Below are 24,666 nucleotides of genomic sequence, written 5' to 3'. Positions count from 1 at the left end.
ATAACTCTTAAATACGTTTGGTGCTTAATAAAGATGTAGAAGTTGAAACTTTGCGTCAGAATATGAGAGCTATGTTTTCTATTTGTTGCTCTAGAATACAGTGAAAAGGCCCATGAGTGTTATTTAAGGCGTTTTTCGTGACTCGTTGCGTAGTTAGCGACTTGGAAGGACGCAAGAATGTATGCTGGATGGTAGGTAGAGTAGAACTCGGGATATATCGGGAACACGACAGGCAAAACTTTCGACGCCTGTCCTGTGAAAGTGGGTTTTCTCAGGGCACTCCCGTTTCCCACCACAGCAAATACTAAGGCATTGGATTTCTAGATCCCAGCCCAGGGAACTTTATTGCCAGACCCTGAGTTGGGTCGTTTGAATTGAATTGTAGCCATGTTCATATTTACTTGACTTCTTCCTTTCGGGACGGGACCCGGCCATTTTTTCCGGTGCTGCCTTTGCCTCAACCCAAGACAACATTTAGTGACATCCTCCACCCAAAAAAAGAATTAAAAAAAAATCCTAATAACTCGCGAAAGGGGACGAAGAGGAACCACAACGTTCTTGAACACCCCAGTTGGAGAGAGAACTCTTCTGATTTCTCTCTCTCTAAACTAAACCCCTGGCACGTTAGTTTGAGTTTGAGACTGGATATTAGAAGAACGATTAGAGGCGTCGTATCGGCAACGATGAATGGCAAATTTTAAAATAACACTAGTGAAATAGTGTGATCTAATAATTGTATTTTCTTATTTAAAGAAAAACGGAAATAACGCTGAAGAATTATCGTGAAGATGCAAATATGTTAACTCTAAATTTATTGTCATGATAGACTTAAATGTTTTTAATTAAACATCCGGATAGTAATGTCTGTTAGTTTAATCATCTGTTACTATTTTTTCTGAAAGTTTAAGTGGAAGATTAAAGAAAACTCGTTAGTTATGCATTGTTCCAGTAGTAATTTCTGGAAGAAGACGACATGTTAATCACTTATTCACTCTGGCGAAATCACAAAAGCAAAACGAAACGATAATGTGAAGATCAGGTATTAAGTTGGAATTCTTAGATTACTCTTAGAATAAAATCCTTTTAATATGGTGCTCTCAAAGACTTAACTCTGCGTCAGTTAAACATGTTTTTAAATTATATATAGGTGTTCTATATATGATGCGAGTATGTTTACAACTGTTAAACTTGCATATAGTCTAGGCTGTCGAACAGGGGGGGGGTGTTAAAGAAACTTATTTGTTTTAATAGGTTCGACTGATATATAGATTTCTATTGTACTTGCAGTTGAGGCTATAAATGAATCTACAATATCTAACGATGCCTTTTGATGGTTAAGAATCTCGAAATAACTAACTGTAGGTAGGTCCACTAATGGCTCACCTTTGACATTGTGCCTCCCCAAACAAAACAAAGCAAATTAGATATTCATAGATAACTTTTAGTCGGGTAGATAGACGTACTAAAACATCACTACAAAGATCTTACGATTAATGTATATGTATGATTTTGATATTTTCAGGAGTGTTCGTAACATGTATACAAGATTATCAAACATTAATTTCACTCACTGGAAATCTTGATCTAGTGATGAAGGTTCACGGATAGATGGAACTAGTGTCAAATAAAAACATCATGGAAATAAAACAAAATAATAAAAAAGAATAAAAATAGCTTTATATCTCTTATCACGTTCAAATCTGAAAGATAAGTGAAAATATACATAACTTCTGATGACAAGAAACTCAATTGAAATAAAAATGTATCTCAGTACGACAGTTATGGGTATTGACACTTTTATTGATAAGCAGAGAATAACGTTTGGACCTTCCTAGGTCATCTTCTGGTCAGTAAAAAGAGTTTTCAACTCTCCGTTGCCGTACAAATGTCTTAGGGACGACAGTATAAATGGGTACGGGATTGATACATATCTCCAGCAACCAATTAGCAACCCCCTATAGAATTCACTACCACCAAAATTAACTTTATGTTCAATAACCAAAACTACCAACAAATAAATGGCCTAAGTATGGGAAATCCCATGTCAACAGTTCTAGCCAACATTTTTATAACACCGACTGAATCTCAAGCGGTAAATTCAGCCTTCCATCCACCAATGTACTGGTGCGTTGATGATACAAATGCTGAATTCACATACACAAAATACACACTTAGTTTTTCAATTACGTTAACTCTATTCACCCCTACAATATGTTCACTTGTGAACAGAAAAAAAAACTCTCCAAATAACATTTTTTAACCTCAAGATCACTAGAACTGAAATGAAATTTAAACCAGAAATCCACAAAAAAATCACCCATACTGGATTATACATTCCCTGGGACTCGGCACATGAAACAAAACAAAAACAACATATTAAGAAACCAAATAAACACAACCACAAAACTATGTTCACCTGATAAAATTAACTATGAAATCAACAAAATAAAACAACGTTTTATCGACAAATTTCCGAAAAAAAAAAGTGGAAAAATTATACGCACACACCAAAACAAACAACAATAAACCCCAAGAAACAACAAAACCTCATGCTGCTGAATGCCACATGTTCCCGACATCAGCAAAAAAAATAATCAACATTTGGAAAAACCTTATAACAAAACACAACATTCCAGTAAACACCAAATTTATTCAAAAACCAGGTACAAAACTAAAGTCTGTTATGAGTAAAAACTGCATTGACAAACACAACAATAAAATACAATGCAATAATTGCCTTGACTTCTATATTAGAGAAACAAGCGGGAAAATGAAAACTAGATTCAAAGCACAACAACAACAAAAAACGCCTTCACACGTTTTTGAACACTGCAAATCAAATAAACACAGCATTACCATAGAAAACACCCAGATACTAAGTATGGAAACAAATATAAACAAACGTAAAATGAAAGATGCCCTACTTTTGCAGAAACTAAAACCAAAATTAAACCAATATAAAGGAACATCTTTATACCTATACTAATTAATAACTGTCACACCTGTTGAAACTCTCGTCCTGAAGACTTGTGTCCAGCAACGGTCACTTGCAAACTCTCTTTCTTAACCTGAAGATGACCTAGGAAGGTCGAAACGTTGTTCTCTCCTTATCAATAAAAGCCGTTCTCAAATAGAATGTAGATAACTCAACATAATGTCACCGTATTATAGATTATATTTTTTGTTTTACTTTATTTTGTTTAGTTTCTTTCAATGATAAATTATGCAGAAGTATAAAACTAACTTACACTGATGACACAGAAGCACATCATTTGAAATAGTTCACGTTGTCAATCAATAGAAGGACCACTAGCAACATGTTAATCCTTGGAAAGATTAAACAATCATAAACACTTCCACACCATGATCTTCAGAACGCTGTTAAAGGTAATCTCCTCTAAATGTGTGTTTTGATTTGTACCAAAACGAGTCATTAATAAGTTCTAGCTGTTCCAAAGAATAACTAAAGAGATTTATTTGGTATTTAATGTCAGTGTCAGAGACTGTTTGTGTAATGAAGTGTTTTATATCATGAAAGACATCATTTAATGACATTCGCGCACGTGTGTTTGACTTGGTTTGTTTGTTTTGAATTTCGCACAAAGCTACTCGAAGACTATCTGCGCTAGCCGTCCCTTATTTAGCAGCGTTGACTAGAAGGAAGGCAGCTAGTCATCACCACCCACCACCAATTCTTTGGCTACTCTTTTTCCAAAGAATAGTGGGCTTGACTGTAACATTATAATGCCCTAACGACTGAAAGGGCGGGCATGTTTGGATGTATAGGGGATCCGAACTCGCGATCCTCAGATTACCCTTATGCACCTGGCTATGCCGGGCCCGTTTTAATTTGGAATACATTGAGTCGTTAATAGGTTAATTCACTTTCAAAGACTGAATAATGACATGTATGTAGTATTTAATGTTACACTTAGATATTAAAACTCACACTACAGCACGTGACCCATAGGTTGCTAGTTGAGCACCCTAAGTACTTACAAGTGTTGTGTAATTGAGTGTAGGAATGTAAAGAGCGTGCTTAGATGTTTGATTATAAATATAAAGAGAACCACAAAATTTTTATTAGTTTGTTTTAGTAGCATCTATTTCTGTAGAGGGCATGCTTAGATGTTTGATTATATTTACACAACCCCTTCAAACATGTGGTCAGCTATTGGTCAGTTACTTCTTTTTTTCTTTGTGAACCTGACGATGACCGAAAAGGTCGAAAAGTTGTTCGCTCCTCTACATAAATAAATTTCTCAACCAATACCAGCCGTTTTAAAATATATACTTTTCTTTACAAGTTGTTTTTCTCGTCATCACGGATTAAAAAAAATGTGTTTGTTTTTTCCCCAATAACACGTAACTAAATACATGAAACCCAGTTTATGTGTGTCTGTGTACGTATGAAGACCTTTTCACATCTCAGAACACATCAGTTCATTATATACGTATGGACAACACAAAACCACCCGAGCAGAACATTTAATATACTGAAACGAAACATAAAACATAAAAACTAAAACAGTTTAAAGTTTCTATCTTACAGTAAATCAAAGATCTTAAAAAAGATAAATACAATGGAAGTTATACCCGTTAACGAAATAAATACAAAAATAAACAGATACAATGGACGGTACATGTAATTAAACCGATGTTCAAAAACAACAAACACAATAACAATATATTTGATATTATTACTTTTACTTTAACACTTACTTATTGTAAAGTATCACACAATATTACAGTTTGTTTTTATCACAACTAGAAAATTGTGTATCCTTTCAACTTTAAAACACAGAAATAGATGCTGCTAAAAACAAACTAATCAGAAAACAATCGTGGTTCTCTTTATTTTTATATTTCATGTAATACAAACATATATATACGTTTAAACTTGTATATGCAGAATAAATCTACAGACGAGAAACATCTCAAACTTGTTTCTCTGTGATTTACACCAACAAATCGTTACATTCGTGAGCGTGAAGAACGACCCTTTATTTACACTCTAGGTACAAATTGTTAACTAAGTTTAAGAGAAACTGTCTTTTGTATAACTCTACTTTTAAAATATTCACTTTTCAGTTTTATATTTCTCTTTTCATTTTCCTTTTCTTTCATTACGTAATTTAACAATTGATTGAGCAGTATTGTTTCACTTCTAACCAATATAAATTGTGAGATAAAACAATAAAGTTGAACCACGATACTATTAAATATCTGTATGTAGTAACTATGGAGACGAAATATTAAAATATAAACCGAACTGTGCGAAGAAAGAACAAAATCTTTATGGTCAAAGGCTGCTCACCTCGTATTCCCCGTGTTCTTCGGCCATTACAGTTTGTAGGTATAATGTTTTGCATAAATATTTTAAATGTGAATTAAATTCTTGAAATGAGAAACAAAAGTTAGACAACTGGTAACATTTACTTTACTCTACAACCTATGAGAAGGTTAGCGATTACTGGGCTGTTTTACATCACGTCGTACTGGAAAACTTTGAAAAGTAAAATTTTCTGAAAAAAAAGATTCAGTTTACAGCAAATACTGCAGGGGAAAAGTGTTCAGGTTGTGCTGATTCAAACAGTCATTTTGTATCTCTTAAATGTGCTACACTTTGTTAAAGAAAACCCACCAGTTTTTCTTTTCTTAAAACTATACTTATAAATTACATCATTAAAATATAATCAAACCTTCAGGTTCAGTCCAGGTTCTTGTTACAAGAAGAATACTTAAAATTATATCTGTGACAAACAAAGGAATTTTATACGTATCGTACTTATTTTTGTAATTGTCTAAATCTAGAATACCAAAAGTGGAAATTTTAAATAGATTTTTGTTTGTGGTGCCATTTGATAGATATGCCATAACTTATTTATTGTTTCGGTCACATACACTGATAGATACAGATATACATGCCATATTATAGTAAGATTAGAAAATGTGACGTTATTAATTCTTTATATTGGACTTACCAAACATATATATCTTCAACACTATATAATGCTCCAATTGGTAATACATAGCCGATACTATGTTCTTGTATTATTAATTAACTTTGCATTTACTTCGTGATTTTAGTAAATTTATAATAATTATTTTTACAACAATTACGCTAACAACTTAATATACTGTGATGGTTTACCCGGTGTCTTCTCATCATCAGACAAATGTCTACAACACTTTTGTTACTAAGTTTTCTCAAGCATTTTTGTTGATTTTGAAATTTCACACAAAGATACGTGAAGGTTATATGCGATAGCCGTCCTCAATTTAGCAGTGTTAGACGAAAGAGAAAGCAACCAGTCATCACCACCCACTACCAATTCTTCGGTTACTCTTTTACCAACAAATAATAGTATTGACCGTAACATTATCACGAACCCACGGGAGAAAGGACGAGCATGGTTGGTGTGATGGGATTTGTACCTGTGACCCTCAGATTACGAATCAAGCGCCTTAATCATCTGGTCATCTTTGGAATGTTTCCTTAAGTAATCATTTAAGGATCATTGATAAGGATATTAAATTTGGTAAAGTGGTCAAGAATAACCACTTTTTGGTTAAGTGGTCATTTCGGGTAAGAATAACAATGGTACTCTTGGATGATATAACCTGAATATTTTTATTCAGTGATAGTTCTTTCAAACTATTTCTTTAGGGCTCAGAAGGTTAGGATGAATCTAAACATAAATTTATAAAAAGTAGAAAAGGTAGAATTTTCTGTAAAGGAAGAATAGGGGTAGACAACTTTTTTATTGTTTTCTTGGAAAGTTCCAAATGTTTAATAGCTCTTACTATTTGGTTTGGTTTCGTCAGTATAACAGACCATACGGTCTTCATACGTATAAAATATATACAAGCTTCGAGTTAAGAGAAATTCGGATGACTTTAGTCAGAAGAAATCTTGTGTGTATGATATGGGGTTAAAACTAACCTGGAACTAAAACGTAATTTGTGAGTTATAAAATAACCATTACTAATCATCTACTGCAATGTATTTTTTTTAACTTTTTGATCTTTTACTGCACCTGTTTTTTATCCTTCCACAACTTGTGAGCATCTTTCAGGTTTTGAGTGCGCACCAACATATCATATTTTAAACTTTAAGTAAAAAATAATTATAAATCTGTATGAACAGTTTTACTCAGACATACATTATAATTTTGTAACATTTAGTGAGTGTAAGTCACAAAGAAGTAAGAAACCAATCCAGACTTTCATGTTTGTTAACATGCACGTATGTGTATTTTCTTAGAACAAAAACACATTGGGCCATCTGCTGAGTCCACCGAGGGGAATCAAACGCCTGATTTTAGCGTTGTAAGTCCGTAGACTTGCTGCTGTACTTGCGGGGGACTGTTTAATATCTAAACTCTAACGTGTTTCTCCAGTAGACAATTTACCTATTAATTTTTAAATCATAATCCCAAATCCTATGATTGTATTTGTTAATAAATGTTTATTACTTAACATACTAATTACTCATGTTTTGGTTTTCTTACAGTTTTCTTTGTGGTTTATTTGCTATAAACTTTATATTTTACAACTCTATGATATTACAGACTTCGATCTGAACAACAACCAATGAAGATCGACTTTGAAAGTATCTATCGTCAACATCTGAATATGATTGGACATTATATACTACTATTATATATATATATATCGTGAGCCGTAGTGTCTTTCCAACAGTTTATCTTTGTCTCCTGTTTATGGTATCTTTTTCTCGCGCTAAGTTTGAAAACCTCGGACGAAGACAGAGCTCAACATTTTTTAAATAACGAAATAACAGGTATGAATAATGTTAACAACAAACAGAATATTCTTCGCTAACTTGTAAGGAATTAATTACACTGTCATTCACATTTTAAAATGTGACGTAACGGTATGTTATTGTTGAGTGGCTTTTAACAGAACACTTCCTATACAAACTTGAAACATAAAATATGGAAAACTGACACCCTTTTGACACACTTACTCTAGAGCAGTGGTTCCCAACCTTTTTTATGCCCCGCACCCCTAAAATTTTTTTTAGAGTGTCACAAAATAACTCAATTTGTTTTTATTACTGGTAGTAACTTGTGTATCCTTTCAACTTTATATGTTTGTTTCTTAGTAGTACCTATTTATGTATTTTAATCTAATCATAAAACATTTTGTGGTTCTTTCTATTTTTATTTTTCACATATTACGACTGGATAATACATATATACACACACATATATAAATCTACAGACGACATGTATGACTTGTCACATCTCAAACTTTTTCCTCTGAGATATACACCAACAAACGTAATCGCGAAGGGCGACCCTTTATTCATGCTCTAGGTACAATTTGTTGAAAAAGTTTAAAGGAGAAATTGTTTTTTAAAACTCAACTTTGAACATCTTCTGTCTTTTCCAACTGCTATCCCTCACTTGTCTGTTTTATATTTCTGTCTTCATTTTCCTTACGTCATATATATACAACAATTGATTGACAAGTATTGCTCAATACAAACTGAGAAAGACAATAATGAAATTGTTGGGACTCTGTTGATAGAAACGGTCATGTTCTATCTGTTAAACTTGCTACTGTTTATTGATAAAAACAAGTTTGTTTTATTTTTTAAACTGCGTTTCTTAAAGCACCCCGCTAGTGCAGTGGTATGTCTCCGGATTTACAACGCTTACATTAGGGGTTGGATTCCCTTTGGCTTCACTGTAAGAAAGCACACACCATTTTTTATAACTAAAAGTTACATCAATAAAGATACAATCAAACTTTCAGGTTTAGTCCAAGTGAAAGCTGGGTTCTTGTCACAAGGAGGGTACTTAACATTCTATCGATCTTAAACAAAGGAATGTTATAAGTATCGTATTTAGTGTTATAATTGTATGAATATAGAATACCAAATGTGGGAATTTTTAAATAGATTTTGATTTGTGGTGACATTTTATAGATATGCTATGATGTATTTATTGTTTCTGTAGATAGATACAGATATAAACACCATCTTATAGTAAGATTTAAAAATATGACGTAATTCTATATATTGAATTTAGAATATGCTATGATGTATTTATTGTTTCTGTAGATGGATACAGATATAAACACCATCTTATAGTAAGATTAAAAAAAATATAACGTAATTCTATATATTGAATATATAATATGCTATGATGTATTTATTTTTTCTGTAGATGGATACAGATATAAACATCATCTTATAGTAAGATTAAAAAATATGACGTAATTCTATATATTGAATTTACCAAAAATATTTTTATTCAACATTGTAACATGCTACAGTTGTTAATATACAGCCTATACTATGTTGTTGTATTATTAATTAACTTTGCTTTTTGTTCGTGATTTTAGTAAAGTTTGATAATTATAATTATATAACCCACAACAACTTAATATTCTGTGATGGTTCACCTAGTATCGTATTATCATTACTAACAACAACTTAATACACTGTGATGGTTCACCTGGTGTCGTATTATCATTACTAAAATGTTTACGACATTTCAATTTCTCAGCTGTGTATGGAACATTTTCTCACGTTGGGTGGTACTCAATTAAGGGGCATTGATAATGTGGTTGAGTTTACAACAACAAGCAATATTTTGATCAGGTAGTCATTTTAGTTAAAATAACAATTTTAGGTAGAATGTTGTTGTTTTGAATTAAGCACAAAGCTATACAATGGGCTATGACTCGTGACTGGGCGGTATGCTGTAGCGGTCAATCCAATTATTTCCTTGTAAAACAGTGTTTCGTGAGTGGTGATCACTTGGTACCTTTCCTCTTTTCTTTCACTGCTAAATTATCGACGGCGATAGCAGATAGCCCTCGTGTAGCATTTAGCCAAATTTAAACAAACCAACAGTGTCTTTAGACAAATCTGATAAGCTAAAATGTGACGTAATGGAATGTTATTGTTGAGTGGTTCTTGACAGAACACTTTCTATACAAACATGGAACATCAAACATAGTAAACTAAAACTCTTTTGACACACCTACTCTAGAACAACCCTTTATTTATAACCTAGGTATAATTTGTTAACTACCTTTAAAGGAGAAATTGTCTTTTTTATAACTCAACTTTGAACATCTGATTTTTCCCACTGCTATCTCTCACTTATCTGTTTTATATTTTTGTATTCATTTTCCTTTTTGTTCGGTCCCCCATGGTACAGCGGTAAGTTTACGGATCTACAACACTAAAATCACGCGTTCGATTCTCCCCTGTGGACTCAGCAGACAGTTTGGTGCGGCTTTGCTATAAAAAAAACACACGTTCTCTTTAGGTTACGTCACGTATTTACAACAATTGATTGACGAGTATTGTTACGCTTTTAAACAATACAGACTGTTAAAGACAACAATAAAATGGAGCTATAATGTTATTGAATATTTGCATATAGTAACTAAGGAGACAAGATGTTAAAGTAGGAACCGAACTGTGCGAAGAAAAAGTAAAATTTTGTAGTCGAAATTTTCTAACATTACATTTCGTAGGTATTTTGGCCAGTACAATTTGCAGGTATAAAGTTTTGTATAAATATTTTAAATGTATATTCACATGAGATTATTATATAAATCTGAATTAAATTCTTGAAATGAAAAACAAAACTTAAACAATATGTAGGGAACATTCATGTTACTCTACAACCTGTGAGAGGCTTAGTAATTAGGGTAAGCAAACATGGGGCTGTTTTTGATAGTATGGCACTGAAAGATTTAGAAAAAGTGAACATTTTATGAGAAAAAAAGATTCTTCTTACGGCAGCTACTCGATTGTGCTAATACAAACGATCATTTTTTATACATGTGCTACTGTTTATTGAATAATTTGTTTGTTTGTTTTGGAATTTCGCACAAAGCCACTCGAGGGCTATCTGTGCTAGCCGTCCCTAATTTAGCAGTGTAAGACTAAAGGGAAGGCAGCTAGTCATCACCACCCACCGCCAACTCTTGGGCTACTCTTTTAGCAACGAATAGTGGGATTGACCGTCACATTATACACCCCCACGGCTAGAAGGGTGAGCATGTTTGGCGCGACGCGGGCGCGAACATCTCTGTTATCTCTCTAAATCTTAATTGCTGTTAACGACACATCTTTTATCAGTAAAGTTATGCTTCTAATCTTTACTTTGTTCCACAGATTTATTTGATAATACTACTACCCTAACCCTGATTCTTCTGCGTACGCGAGTTAAATAGAACCAGTCGGTGGTTTCTGAACTACTGCACTACACGTGTACAAGAGTGTAGTTTAAGTAAATATGACACCTAACGTAACATTTAAGCGTTATTAATGGTAATGTTGGCCATGTAAATTCAAATATTACGTAACAATAATTCTGGTCATGTAAATTATGTACTGTATTTGAAGTTTTTTATGAACTGCACCTTCGTGGAGTTTAGGATTATATGAGATTTCATTAATATATTTTAAACGTGTGGTAAAAGTTTGGTGAAACGGAGAGCGCCTAGAGACAACAGTTGGTTCGTTTCGTGTTACATAGATAACGTACCCTCTTTTGTCTCTGTACTGGTAGTTTCGTTAATAATATTAGCTATAGTATCTAATTATATTACTTTTTAAATATTTATTTATTAGTAAATTTTAGTTATAGATTTTGTTTCGCATTATCAACTTAATATACGTATTTAGGACTAACCTGAATCTCCTAGGCTGGTCTAGCCTCTTGAGATGTTATTGAGATTAAGGCCGAAAATAATACTTTTTATAAAAAAAAAGAACGTTAAAAAAAGACATTTAATTATCTATACTTATTTAAAGGTTTATTTGTTGTTTTTTTTTTAGAATCACTCTAAGTAGGTAGCTTGCTTTGATCTTAAGTCAATATTAATGTAATTTGTACAACAAAGCTATTGTATGTATTATTAATAACTATTAGCTTGTGTGTACCTCTTGATGTACTTTTTAAAGTTACATTTCACATTATGTGCAAGTTATTCAGTAGTTTAATTAATACCTTACGTCTAGTCCATTTAAGTGGTTTAACTGCTCGTGTGTAAATTAAATACAATGACTTTGTGTAATTTATAATAATTTAATCACTTACGTATACCTTCCAAGTTGAAGATGTTTTACCACTTATCAAATTTGTGTGATAGATGTAAGTAGTAATCTAAGAATATTTTAAACTTTGTAGAATTTAAAAGAAAATTGTTATTACCCACTGGTATTTAATATAAGGAATGAAAATACAGCCATTAATTCATTTATATAAGCCTTCAAAGTATTATTTTAAAATACCTTAAGATACACAAAGAACAACACAACTCTGAAGGATGCGTTTTGATTTCTAGTTTCTTACTAAAATATTTTCATCATTATTCAAAGTATGTCTAATTCGTAAGCATTTTGAGTCTCGAGCTATTTTATTTACAGGACTAGTTATGTAAAACTACATTATTCCTCAAAATGTACGAGCAAAAACTGAATGTTCATAGAATGTCTCCTACTACATTGCAGTCTGTTTTCAGTAAGGATACCCCACTCAAACTTTACTACTTGATAGGTTGAGGTAAGTAGTTGAGAATAATACCAATTTTATTTTATTTATTTGTTGTGCCTTGTTACGATGGGTTTAGTTTTAAACCTTAGCTACGTGACGTCTTTAATTAAGTGGTACTATATAAATTACTCAATTTAGCTCTTGTTACATGGAGCTTAAACATCATACTGCTATTGTTCAAGCAGTTTCAACATCATTATTATTACCGAAACCAAAGGTAAACTGAGGTTATGTTTGCATCCATGTGTGTGTGTGTGTTTATCAGCAATATTTCTCGAAAACATTTGGGTAGATTTGAACGAAAGTTAGTATACAATTGGACTATGACCCAACTCAGAAGTGATTAATATTTGGAGGGCCGATGTCAAAGATAACAGCAAGTTCACGAAAAAAATCATATTTGTTACCATGGAGACCGATTTTGTACACTACTTTTGTTTTATATCTTATTCAAAAACGAACGGATTTGTTGAAACTTTGTAATCATGTAGAATATCATTACTTTTTGGTGTTGAAAACGACAAACATTCAGACACATTTTCAAATGTTTCAAGGATTAAATATGGTCAACGCCATTCAGGTACTGGTATTATTATTTAAAAAATCAATATTATTGTTTTATTATTGACTGAGTTAAAGGTATTGCGTTGAGCAGGTTACAAAATCGTAGTTTAGAATGCACTTGATTACTGATAAATTTAACGCCATCCTTTTGTTTCACTTTAAAACATCCTGTACCGAGTTAGTAACATTGTTAGCACTTGGTTGAATGAGGCCTTACAACAATAACGTTATTTAAACAAACCTGTTTCTAAACAATACAAAACATGGAAACTTACCAACTTGTCGGGATCAATATAAAACAGTGAACTAAATATTTAGTTTGTGAGTTATTTTTTATACAAGCATGATCATGTTTTGTTTATAACAAGAAGCCTTGACTATACCATTTCTTTCCAACCTGAGAATAAAAAGAAGCCTTTATACCATCTTTCAATTGTTAAGTTGTTGGTTAAGAATAACGATATGGATGTCAGATATATAAAAATTATAAAGAATGGATATATGAAGTTCAAATAGCAAGACGATGAAGAATATAGATCTTGGTGAGAAGTGGTCGGTAATACAATGAATAATAGGGATTTGGGTGTCAAATAGTTAGCAAGACGATTAAAAATAGAGACGTGGATATCAAGCAGTCGGTAAGATAATGCAAAATGGAGATCTGATAGTTAGAAAAGAGGTGAACAATAAATATTTGGTTGCCAGATAGTTAGTGAGACGATGAAGAATAAAGATGTGGATGTCAAACAGTTAGAATAATGATGTGGAAATCAGATAGTTATAACAATATGAAGAATAGACATATGAAGTTCAAATAGCAAGACGATGAAAAATACAGTACTGTGGTCTTTAATACAATGTATAATAGGGATTTGGGTGTTGTATAGAAAGAAGGACAAAAATAGAGATTTGTGTGTCAAATAGTTAACAAGACGATAAATAATAGAAATATGGATGTCAAACAGTTAAAACAGAGTTGAAGAATAAAAATATAGAATCCAGATAGTTATAAAGATATGAATAATAGATATATTGATTTGATATAGCAAAACGAAGAACAATAGAGATGTGGATGGGAAGTTGTAAGTAACATAACAAAGAATAGAGATCTGGGTATTAAACACATAAAAGGACAAGAATAAACATTTCAGTGTCAAATAGTTAGGAAGACGAGGAAGAATAGAGATCTGCATATCAAATAATTAAAAAGTTGTATGTCAGATAGTTATAAAATTATGAAGCATAGATTTGTGACGTTCAAATAGCAAGACGATGTAAAACAGTCGTTAAGATAATGCAAAATGGAGATCTAAAGAATTAATAGTTAGAAAAGAGGTGAAGAATAAAGATATTGAAGCCAGATAGTTATAAAGATATGAATAATAGACATATGAATATCAAATTGCAAGGATAAAAATAGTTTGTTTGTTTGTTTGTTTTTTTGGAATTTCGCACAAAGCTACTCGAGGGCTATCTGTGCTAGCCGTCCCTAATTTAGCAGTGTAAGACTAGAGGGAAGGCAGCTAGTCATCACCACCCACCGCCAACTCTTGGGCTACTCTTTTACCAACGAATAGTGGGATTGACCGTCACATTATACGCCCCCACGGCTGGGAGGGCGAGCATGTTTTAGCGCGACGCGGGCGCGAACCCGCAACCCTCGGATTACGAGTCGCACGCCTTACGCGCTTGGCCATGCCAGGCCTTTCCCATTGCTACCCCTCACTTATCAGTTTTATTTTTATATATCATTTCCTTCTTTTGGCTTACGTCACTTTGTTACAACAACTGATTCAAGAGTATAGTTACACTTGAAACGAATACAAACTGTGAAGAAAGGCAACAATAAAGTTAAACCACAAAATTACTGAATATTTGCATATAATAACTATGGAGACCAGACATTAAAATAAAAGCCGAACTTTGAGAAGAAAGAACAAAATTTTATAGCAAAAAATTACCCACCTTACATTTCATAGGTATTTCGACCAGTACAATTTGTAGGTATAAAGTTTTGTATGAATATTTTAATTGTATATTCACATAAGATTATTCTAAAAATCTCAATTAAATTCTTGAAATAAGAAACAAAAGTCAGACAATTATTAACATTCATTTTACTCTGCAACTTGTGAGGCTCAGCAATTAGAGTTAGTATATACTGGGCTGTTTCAGATAGCGTTGTACTGAAAACTTTAGAAAAATGTGTAATTTTCTAAGACAAAAATATTATTTTATACAGTAATTAATGCAGTGGAAAACTGTTCTCATTGTGTGAAGCAAACATTATTTTTGGTCTATTAAGTGTGTTATCGTTTATTTATAAATTAAGAGTTGTGTAACTTCTTTCCTTAAAATTATATTTACAAATTACATCAATAAATATATAAGCAGATTTAGTCCTAGTGAAAGTCTGGTTCTTGTTGTGAGGTCAGAACTTTAAAACTCTGTTCTTTCATTAACAAAGGTTTGTCGTACGTATCGTAATCATCATCAGTCAAATGTCCACGATATTTTTCTTTCTAAGTTCCATCAGATATCTTTGGAATGTTTCCTCACGTTGGATGATAATGAATAGGCTTTGATAAGGAATTTAAAAGTGGTAGAGTTGTCAAGAATAACGACCATTTTGATCAAGTAATTATTTTAGTTGAGAATAACATTGTTATTGTCGGACGATGTAACATAAATATTTTTATTTAATGATAGTTCTTTTAAAAGATTTATTCAGGGCGTAAACGGTAAGGACGAACATTAGAGATAAAATCATAAGAAGTAGAAAAGGCAGATTTCATTATTTTCGTCATGAAAAAATTACTGATTCGACAAAGAGTTGCTTTGTCTTTCACAAGAAGGTTCTTTTGACACCTGTATCGTGATTTAAAAGTGTAAACTATGTTAGGTACATAGAGTTTACGTGGTGGAAGAGAGAACTGAACCTTTAGCTATCACTGATTTACACTGATTATTTGTGTTATAATTACATAGGTTAACAATCTGGTCGCCAGGATGAAACAAGGAATGAATGCTGTTAATCAGTCAATTCAGCCTCAAATTTTGGACATGTTCACACTGCACAATTTGTCTTCGTTCCATTGGTTCCACTTGTTTAGTACATCGGTGTAATCAACACTGTCAACAATCATTCTAAGGTTAGTACAGTACACTTTGAACTTTTCCAGTAAAATTTATGTTCTGTTGATGTTTTGTACGAAATTCTTGATCCAACTCCACCAAACATGCTCACCCTTTATGATGTGTGTGTGGGGAGGAGAACATTGTTAGGGTCAATCTCACTATTCGTTTGTGAAAGAGTGGTTAGTGGATGGTGATGATGAGGTACCTCTATTCTTTCACTGCTGAATTACATACGACTAGCGTTGATAGCCCTCGTGTAGCTTCAGCCCAATGTAAATCAAAGCAATAGTATCTTCAGACAAATCTGATAATCTTACAACTTTTGAACATTTTGGTTTGGTTCTTTAAAGTGGAGATACTTTGGATTCACGTTTCGAAGAATGCATTCTGAAAAAAAGCAAATTTCAAGGTTGATGATTAATGGTATAACTATATTGAAGATGAAGAAATAGATTCATACAACAGAAGGGAACAGAGATAAAGTTTTCAATATTTTACAGATTCAGTATTTAAAGTAAACAAAATCTTGATGATGAGAAACCTACTTCAGATAAAATGTATATCTGAATGGCTGGTATGGGTACTAACACTTTTACTGAGAAGGAGAGAAAAACATTTCGACCTTCCAAGATCATCTTCAGATGAAGAAAGAGAGAGTTCGCAAGTGGCCGTTGCTGGACATATGTCTCAGGGACGATGGTATAAACCAGTGGTGCACAAACTTTTAGAGTCAGGGGCCACAAAAAGTGAAGATTAAAATCGTCCCACAGTTGTTTCACACAAGATGGACATCACATTTAAGAACACACAAATGACGATTACATTAAAGTGTTTGCACATTATTCTGAGAAATGTTACAATACGTCAACTGTCACAAAGTCAATGCGATGGATGGTGCTGCATGTCATCTACGAACTTAGAAATGTTCAGCTTGACGTTGAAAGACGCAAGATTGCTTCCAGATGATCATCAGTCAGCTGATTGCGAGTGTTGTTTTATTCAGTTTCATATACGAGAAAGCCTGTTCACAGGTGGTGTGGACAAGTGCGTTCTCTTTCAGATTAGCAAATGTATCAGGCAACGTTTTGTAGAAGTCAAGCAAACTGTTTTCTCGGTAAATAGCACGCAGTTCATCAGATGCTTCGATATCAGTAAGTTCAAGCTGATATTCTGCTGAAAAGTCATCCACTGACACACTGAACGGATCAGCAAAAAGTTTCATCAACAATCTGCATTGGTCAAAGTCGTGAGTGAAACCGTGAGTTGAAGGATTGGATCAAAGTATCTAGCTTCCCAACATAAACTTGTGTGTCAATGTCCTGATTCTTCTGTAGCTGTGACTGAAAAGTGGGAAAGTGCGCGAAGTTGCCTGATGTTGTTTGCTGCCAGAATAACTGCAACTTTGTCCTGAAAGCTGAGGCGTAATTTGCAAGCTGACAGACAAGCTGATTTTGCCTTGCAACTTCAAATTCAGATCATTCAAGTGTTGTGTCATGTCGACCAGAAAGGTCAAATCAGCTTACCATGTTGGATCAGTCATGGAAAGTATTTCTATCTTTGTTCTTGCTTCTGAGGAATTCTGTCAGTTCATTAATCAACTCCAATAATCTTCTGAGCATCTTCCCTCGACTCAGCCAGCGTGTACTTCACAGTGATACACAAGGTCACCATAGTCTTAATCAATTTTTTTCAAGAAGACTTTGAAACTGACTGTGATTGAGCCCTCGTGATTTGATGAATTTAATGGTTTTCGTCACTAACGCCATCAGTGCCTGAAAACGAAGTTCTTTAATGCACAGGTTCTGTTGGTGAATAATGCAGTGCAACTTCACCAACTATTGTTCTGCTTTCCTCAATGCTTCATCAACAGTGCTACCAGCCCGCTACTTTCTCCGGTCATGGCTGGTGCTCCATCATTGTCACACTTACCAGTTTCGTGAAATCCAATGAAACACTACTATACTACTGTCTCCTCGAACAGAGCAGACCCAGTTGTCTGACCCTTCATGGAACCATGCTGATTTGTTCCTCTGTGATATCAAACGATGACGACACACCATGAAAAAAAAAACTAGTTGCTGTGCTGTTGAACTGATGTCAGTCGACTCGTCTGCTGCTAAAGAGAAGTAGACAAAGTTGGCTGCTTTATTTGAAAGCGGTCTTGTCACATCTGCTGAGAGGTGTGAAATTCTTCACTGAACTGTCGTACGATTCAAAGCCACCATCTGTAGCTTGCGGACTGCTTCCGGACACAACTTTTCCGATACAGTAATCATGCATTGCTTGACAAAATAACCATCAATGAACGGTTGGCCAGATTTCGCTATCATCAACGAAATATCGTAACTGACCTCACATGCTGCACCTAAATCTGCTGACTGCTTTGAGAAAACGTTCTGCGACTGCCGCAGAGATTCTATTCGAGCTGTTCGTTCATCAATGACTACGTTGTGGAAATCTTTATGCTTCGAATCATAATGACACTTTCGCCACTGCTACTGTCGAATGACACAGCAGACAAATCACGTTCTTCTGTTCTTAAAGAAAACAGTACTGTGCAGTACAATCATCATGAAACTGCCGGTTTTCGTCATCAACTTTTCTTTTACGATTAGCTACCATTTTGTGACGAAATAATATCAAAATAGGGCTCGTAAGTAAATCTCGAAGAACAATTGGAACGCGTGAGATTTCGTAATTAAGGAAATATTACGTCATTAAGCCAAAGATTATATGCCTATGCATTAACGAGATTTTCTTATTAAATTTTCTTTATTGCTCGACACAAATATGGAACCAGTGCCTAATCTAATGCATATTCTTCTATAGCGCTTAATCTTCGCGAACTCTAAGTGCGCGAACTCTCTATGTTTGAGTTTCCTGTTGGACATCGCGGGCCTGATTTTGTGCACCACTGACATAAACAGATACGGAAAGTTATTTACCCGTTGATAAAATAAAACGTGGTTATTTTGCTGTCGAAATAAGGGCAAACTGCTATCTGCAGTGTCGTGCATAGAAACAACAAAAACCACAAGAAGGTCTTTCCCCGAATTTTAGTTAAGCTATAGCTAGCAGAAAGGCCGAATTTACACCCTGAACTGGTCTCGCGGGCAGATTGAAATTTTTACTATGTGACTAAGTATCGGGAATGTATTGCTCGTGCTAACTAGACACTGCTAGACAGATCACAGCCAAAAGGAACTTGCTTGATCGATGTTCATAGGTGTCCGCGACACACGCTTCAAAACCACTGTCGTAATGTTTGTCTGTTCATTCTGTCATTGTTAATTTGTTATGTTACTTAATAGCATTACATACAAAGTAAGTTTTATATGTGTAAAAACGGCTCGTTTGGGTTGAGAAAATATTTTACGTAGAGGAGCGAACAACGTGGTCAGCTTCCGGTCAGTTACCTCTTTCTTTCTTTGTGAACCTGACGATGACCGAAGAAGGTCGAAACGTTGTTCGCTCCTCGACGTAAAATATCTTCTCAACCCCAACTAGCCGTTTTTACATATATATTTCTCTACAAGTGGGTTTTCTCGATATCATTAAAGTAAGTTTTACTTTGCAGGTAACATTGTTATCAAACAAATGAAGACAACATGTACTACTCAATGTTCCTCTTTATTGAATCACTAAATGTCAGCACAAATATATATTATGTGTACTGAAAGTTTGCCAAATTTCATACAGATACACAAGTCGTATCGATACAGTCCTATCGAGTTCTTCATGGTAAGTACTCGTATGTTACTCTTTTACCAACACATTTTTAATATTTAGTGTTTGAATTAATTAAATACAGAAACAGACAAGGAAAGCTATTCAACCATTGATGAAACAAAACATGCTTATTGTACTGTCAAAACAAGGGCAAACTGCTATCTGCAGTGTCGTGTATGGAAGCGTCATTAACCACGAGAAGGTCTTCCCTCCAATTTTAGCTAAGCTATAACTAGGAGAAAGGCCGAATTTACACCCTGACAGGCAAACCGTAATTTTCACTTGGGGCACTCAACCGTGCGACTAAGCATTACTTGTACATCTGTTCAATATATATGCCTGATTGACAACTTTACGTTTGCTACTTTATTAACAACTTTGAACAACATACATTCCTTGTTTGCTACTTTATTAATAGCTTTGAACAACATACATTCCTTGTTTACTACTTTATTAACAGCTTTGAACAACATACATTCCTTGTTTGCAACTTTATTAACAGCTTTGAACAACATACATTTACTACTTTATTAATAGCTTTGAACAACATACATTCCTTGTTTACTACTTTATTAATAGCTTTGAACAACATACATTCTTTGTTCACTACTTTATTAATAGCTTTGAGCAACATGCATTCCTCGTTTACCACTTTATTAATAGCTTTGAACAGGGTAATTTAGTGAACCAGGTATCTCTGTTGTTCTGTTGTACAGGGTAATTTAGTCAACCAGGTATATATGTATGTACTGAACAACACAGACACCTGGTTCACCAAATTACCCTCTACAAGTGAACAACATAGATACCTGGTTCACTAAATTACCCTGTACAACTGAACAACATAGATACGTGGTTCACTAAATTACCCTGTACAACAGAGATACCTGGTTCACTAAATTACCCTGTACAACTGAACAACGTAGATACCTGGTTCACTAAATTACCCTCTACAACTGAACAACAGAGATACCTGGTTCACTAAATTACCCTGTACAACTGAACAACGTAGATACCTGGTTCACTAAATTACCCTGTACAACTGAACAACATAGATACGTGGTTCACTAAATTACCCTGTACAACAGAACAACAGAGATACGTGGTTCACTAAATTACCCTGTACAACAGAACAACAGAGATACCTGTTTCACTAAATTACCCTGTACAACTGAACAACATAGATACCTGGTTCACTAAATTACCCTGTACAACTGAACAACGTAGATACCTGGTTCACTAAATTACCCTGTACAACTGAACAACACAGATACCTGGTTCACTAAATTACCCTGTACAACTGAACAACATAGATACCTGGTTCACTAAATTACCCTGTACAACTGAACAACATAGATACCTGGTTCACTAAATTACCCTGTACAACTGAACAACATAGATACCTGGTTCACTAAATTACCCTGTACAACTGAACAACATAGATACCTGGTTCACTAAATTACCCTGTACAACTGAACAACGTAGATACCTGGTTCACTAAATTACCTGTACAACTGAACAACATAGATACCTGGTTCACTAAATTACCCTGTACAACTGAACAACATAGATACCTGGTTCACTAAATTACCCTGTACAACTGAACAACATAGATACCTGGTTCACTAAATTACCCTGTACAACTGAACAACATAGATACCTGGTTCAAAATTACCCTGTACAACTGAACAACACAGATACCTGGTTCACTAAATTACCCTGTACAACTGAACAACACAGATACCTGGTTCACTAAATTACCCTGTACAACTGAACAACATAGATACCTGGTTCACTAAATTACCCTGTACAACTGAACAACATAGATACCTGGTTCACTAAATTACCCTGTACAACTGAACAACATAGATACCTGGTTCACTAAATTACCCTGTACAACTGAACAACATAGATACCTGGTTCACTAAATTACCCTGTACAACTGAACAACACAGATACCTGGTTCACAAAATTACCCTGTACAACTGAACAACATAGATACCTGGTTCAAATTACCCTGTACAACTGAACAACACAGATACCTGGTTCACTAAATTACCCTCTACAACTGAACAACACAGATACCTGGTTCACTAAATTACCCTCTACAACTGAACAACACAGATACCTGGTTCACTAAATTACCCTCTACAACTGAACAACACAGATACCTGGTTCATTAAATTACCCTGTACAACTGAACATCATACATGTCCAGTTGACTACTTCACTGGTATATCTGAACAACATACAACTTTAAATAATAATTATAAATCTGTACGAAGAATTTCACTCAGATATACTTTAGACTTTATACTTTTGTAAGATTTATTGAGTGTAAGTCACAAAGATGTGAGAAACCAATCGAGACTTTCATGTTTGTTTATATGTAAAGTCTGACAAGATTCTACATTATACAATTTACCTGTTGTTTTTAACCCTTAATCTCAGAGCTTATAGACGTGTTTTAACAATAGACAATTTATTTACTGTTTTTTTAACTTCTAATCCCAAATCCTATTGTTGTATTTGTTATCTAATTCTCATTTCTTGACATAGTAAATACTCAAGCCTCGTTTTTTGTACAATTTTCTTAGAGGTTTACTTTTGACAGACTTTTATCTCATCCTTTTATAATGTTACAGAATGCGATATCAACACCTATCAGTGAAGACCGACTTTGAAAGCAGCTGTAGACAATATTTGATTGGACAGAGAACATTATGTACTGCTTGTTTTATATATACTGTGAACAGTGGTGTCTGTCCATCAGTTCATCTGTCTCCTGTTTATGACGGCTTCACTTCTCATATTGAGTGTGAAAGGCTATGGATGAAGTCAAAGTACAACATTAACTTTGTAAATAACAGTAGAACAGGTATGAATAATGTTGACAACAAACAGGATATTCTACACTAACTTGTTATGAATTAATAACACTATGTATCAGAATTTGAAATGTGACATAACGGTTTGTTACTGTTAAATTGTTCTTAGCAGAACACTTACTATACAAACATGGAACATCAAACATAGAAAACCAAAACTCATGTAACACACTTACTCTAGAGTATCACACAATCTTACAATTTGTCTTTAGTCACTGCTACACGAGGGCTATTTGCGCTAGTCGGCCATAATGTAGCAGAAAGACCAGACATCGCTACCAACCGCCAATTCTTGGTCTACTATTTTATCAACGAATAGTGGGATTGACTGTAATATTATAATGTCCACATGGCTGAATGGTCGATCATGTTTGGTGTGGCGTGGAGAAGTACACCGGCCTTTTGTACCATTTGTTAGTGTATATCTCATCATATACAAACATGGATCACCATTAGGTTCCTCGACTCAAATCACTACAAGTTGATGTATATATAAATAATTTACGTAGGTTCTCATACACTTTCTCACTCAATTATCACGATAACTGTATTTATATATACACATATATACGTATGTACATAGTTGTAGATGGACGAGAATTTAAATAGAAATGTTATTGGTATTGTTTTTTTTTAGGGTAACACTGTCTTCTCAGTCAACGTTGTACGAATGTTGATGACGAAGCTACGTATGGACAATTCCTCAGAAACTGCGCATGTCAGGTAGATATTAGTGGTTGTCTGATTTAATAACAAGCTCAGCGATGGTAAAAACTATTTTAAAATTTGAAGAAAAATAAGCATATGAGTATCTAGAAAACTATGGGAAAATATCAGTATATTTAGTGAAGTATTTGTTGTATTTTTTACTTTATAAGTAATTCTATCTTTCTAAAAGTAGTAACATAGAAATTCAAAAATGTTCTGGTGTTTGTCCTGTTTGGAATTGTTTAGATTTTTATTGATTACTTCAATTACCACTTCTCAACATATTTCACACCTGAACATTGATAATAAAACTGTAAACAGTTTCAGGTTTGGTTTGTTTTATTTTAACCAATAGCTTAACCTTTTAATGTACTTCTATACATCAGAATTCCCAGATGTTGAGTGATTTATAGAACTGTGTATTCTTAAAAAACACATTAACTCATTACAATAAAATTTATATCAGGCTGTGACTGTTATACAAGATTAAATATTAATATAAATAGATAGAGCTTAAAGGATTTACCGGAGTTTTCAAAATCTATAAAATAAAAATTAGTCGTAGCCTCAGAATCACTAGAAACAAAAGTCCACGAAACGTGTAAGGGATTTTATTGGAAAGAAATGTAAACAGCTTTCCAAAGGAAAATAAATGTCAGAAGAGAATAAATAACTGTTTTTATAGGAAAGTCATCAAAGCTACTGCGCTTCTTTTCCGTTTACTCGGAATCACTTATCTTCTGCATCAGTCCTCATGACGATACTCACCTAGAGAGGGAGTACATGGTAACTAACGCCTTGTTGTAGTCCTCCAAGTAAGTATTTCAAGTCTGATTTTATATGAACGGGAAAAACAGAAAAATGTGGGTGTGGTTCTTACTGGCCATAAATCTGTTATTTTCACATCGCTTCCAAGTCCTTGACAGTGCTGGATATTAAACCTTACGGTCCGTCCAGTTACTATTATTTCTGTATCTTACACAGTTCGTAAGTTTGTGTGTGTGTTTTCTTATAGCAAAGCCACATCGAGCTATCTGCTGAGTCCGCTGAGTGAAATAGAATCCCTGAATTTAGCGTTGTAAATCCTA

General features: G+C 34.0%; 2 long non-coding RNA genes across 5 annotated transcripts in view; both read left to right on the top strand.

The window, feature by feature from the left end:
• The window catches only part of LOC143231718 (uncharacterized), a 41,305-nt gene extending 17,466 nt beyond the window's left edge, over positions 1 to 23,839 (top strand). Inside the window, exons 1-4 of one of the 4 annotated variants that reach the window (XR_013017133.1) lie at positions 7,575 to 7,804; positions 12,425 to 12,560; positions 16,104 to 16,267; positions 23,508 to 23,839. This is a non-coding gene — a long non-coding RNA (uncharacterized LOC143231718). Of the gene's footprint in view, positions 1 to 7,574; positions 7,805 to 12,424; positions 12,561 to 16,103; positions 16,268 to 22,627; positions 22,856 to 23,507 lie in introns of those variants that run through there. The other 3 variants (XR_013017136.1, XR_013017129.1, XR_013017135.1) reach the window with 3 other exon arrangements.
• LOC143231729 (uncharacterized) lies at positions 61 to 2,647 on the top strand. The gene is made up of 2 exons (XR_013017138.1): positions 61 to 1,039; positions 1,523 to 2,647. It is a non-coding gene; the product is annotated as an uncharacterized LOC143231729 (long non-coding RNA).
• Positions 23,840 to 24,666: the final 827 nt, after the last annotated feature.

Source organism: Tachypleus tridentatus, chromosome 1, assembly GCF_004210375.1.
Source record: "Tachypleus tridentatus isolate NWPU-2018 chromosome 1, ASM421037v1, whole genome shotgun sequence".
Lineage (NCBI taxonomy): Eukaryota > Metazoa > Arthropoda > Merostomata > Xiphosura > Limulidae > Tachypleus > Tachypleus tridentatus.
Note: the sequence above shows the minus strand (reverse complement) of the source record. Positions and strands in the feature narration are given on the sequence as shown.